This window comes from Scylla paramamosain, chromosome 9 (genome assembly GCF_035594125.1).
Source record: "Scylla paramamosain isolate STU-SP2022 chromosome 9, ASM3559412v1, whole genome shotgun sequence".
Lineage (NCBI taxonomy): Eukaryota > Metazoa > Arthropoda > Malacostraca > Decapoda > Portunidae > Scylla > Scylla paramamosain.
Genome location: NC_087159.1, coordinates 780001 through 782500, shown reverse-complemented (window position 1 = coordinate 782500; position 2500 = coordinate 780001). Strand labels below are relative to the sequence as shown.

At 42.5% G+C, this 2500-nt stretch overlaps 1 protein-coding gene across 1 annotated transcript in view; it reads left to right on the top strand.

Moving 5' to 3' along the window:
• Window positions 1–2500, top strand: part of LOC135103897 (dipeptidase 1-like) — a 195132-nt gene that overhangs the window by 17760 nt on the left and 174872 nt on the right. The window contains exon 2 of the mRNA XM_064010825.1: window positions 2291–2324. The gene's annotated coding sequence lies outside the window, so the exon portion shown is untranslated. The remainder of the gene's footprint in view (window positions 1–2290; window positions 2325–2500) is intronic.

Genomic DNA, 2500 nt, shown 5'->3' with positions numbered 1-2500 from the left:
ATAATCAAGCCATCTATTTCGTGGGAATATTAATGTTCCGTATTGGCGGTGAAGGCCACGCATTATTATCTCCGCGCCGAGCCACCCACTCCATTCTGGCGGCCTCGCTCGCTTGCTCCCTCGCTCCTGCTCTCTACTACGTACACTCATCTTCCTGTCAGCGCTCAGGACCGTATTCTGAAACAGTACTGCCTGCATCTCCACTACTTTCAAAAGGCTGTAGTTGAAGTTATACGGTTTTTAAGGGTGTTTTTTTTTTCGTTCTGGTGACAGATTAACAAGATTTCTGCATTATTGACAGAAGAAACACTCTTGAGAACCTGGATAATAATTTCTCTGACCTCTGAAAATGGTTGTGGTGAGAGAGCAGAACATTTAAGAATACCGGTCTCAGTCTCACACACACATGCACACACACAGCAAAAGAGAGAGAGAGAGAGAGAGAGAGAGAGAGAGAGAGAGAGAGAGAGAGAGAGAGAGAGAGAGAGAGAGAGAGAGAGATTGCACCCCACGAACTCTCCTCTTACTCGAGCGAGCGAGCGACCAAGAGAGAGAGAGAGAGAGAGAGAGAGAGAGAGAGAGAGAGAGAGAGAGAGAGAGAGAGAGAGAGAGAGAGAGAGAGAGAGAGAAGACCTGCAGGCAAGACACTAGGGACAGGAACACTTTGCGGGGGGAAACTCATTCACTGACAGACAAAACATTAGGTGAGGACTTAAGGGAATCAGCGATGGACAAGCGGGGAGTGCGAGCCGCCTGGTGGTGATGGACAGAGGCATTCATTCACAGGCACAACAGCACACCAGATCAGGGCTTGCCATGGAGGTGATGGACAACTGGCGGGAGCGGGGCAGCAAAGCGACTAGCTGTTTGTGTGTTTTAGGGATGTTTGAAATCTTTTAGAGTGTTTGGGTGTTTTAAGGTGTTTTTTTTTAGGCTTTTAATGTTGTTAGTTGTTTTACGAATGTTTGAAAGGTGTTTTGAAGAGTTTTGGTGTTTCAACGGTGTTTTTTTAAGATTATATGTTTTTTTTTATTATTTTGAAGTGTTTTGGAGTGTTTGCATGTTGTAGAGAGGTTTTAGATTTTTTTTTTCAAAGGTTTAACGGAGAATTAAAGTGCTTGGGTGTTTTAAAAGTATTCCGAAGATATTTAAAAAAAATTTTTGTAGGATTTATGTGTTTTTAGGAACCTTCCTCCATTCGGGTTTGGCAGGGCGACATTTGGCAAGGATCTTTTTATGCGAAATATTTTTAGACGCCATAACGTTTCCGTCGTTTTATAAGAGAAGATATGAAGTGGCAGAAACAAAGAAAGTGACAGTCATCCGGGAGGTGCTGGAAGTTTGCTGAAGGGAAAGAAAAGATTTAGAGTCAGCACCGAACGTCACTTTGCACTCGGGGAAAAATTCTTTATGTTATCAAAAGGAGACTGTCCAATGGCTATAAAGGCACAGCTGGGGAAAAGTGGCCCGTTAAATGCTGCGCTTCCCCTTCGCACCAAGAGATATAGATAAAAAAAAAAAAGAAAGATGAAAGATTTTCTTGCCTGGTCCTCTACAACCTCTGTGGAGATAACACCTCGCATCCCCTCCGTCTGTGTCGCTCAGTCAGTCCATTCAGTCTCAGTAGCTTATTAAAAAACCGCTACTCTTCCCTCTTACGCCTTGCCTTCTCAATCTAGTCACACTCACCTGTATCCCAGTACCCATGTGTCATCAGTCCAGTCTATCTATGCTTTGTTCAGTCAACCAGTCAGTTTCGTTAGCCTCTACAGTCAACTCTCTCCCATTTTTCATCTTGTCACTTCATTCACACTCGCCAACCACAATACCAACAACACAACTCTTTCTACCGCCATACCCAACTGCTCTTCCTTCTCCTCCTCCGTGCGTAACTCTCAGCGAGGGGTTCAAGGGCGTCGCAAGGGCTGGAGGGTGCCACGAGGGTCTGAAGGGCGCCGCAGAGTATTTGCCGCCGTCAGATCAAGGGCAGACTCTAATTGACGTTCATTGCAGAGCTGATGTCTCATGAGTGGCGGTTAATTGATGTGTGTGTGTGTGTGTGTGTGTGTGTGTGTGTGTGTGTGTGTGTGTGCAGATGATTTCCCTTGCTTATATATGCTGCATTAATTACTCAGATATATAACTTAAATATGGATTTTTTTATGCTGAGCTAACATCACTCACACCGCTGTCCTTGCTTCTCTAGTGTGTGTGTGTGTGTGTGTGTGTGTGTGTGTGTGTGTGTGTGTGAAGACTGTAACATTAAATCTGATTTTTTAAATTCTTTCAGATGGATTTCTCGTAAACGCCTCACAGTCTTCAAGGTAAGTCTGTTTATTGTTATTATTATTATTATTATTATTATTATTATTATTATTATTATTATTATTATTATTATTATTATTATTATTATTATTATTATTGTTGTTGTTGTTGTTGTTGTTGTTGTTGTTGTTGTTGTTGTTCTTGTTGTTAGTATTGGTTTTGTTGTTAGTGTTGT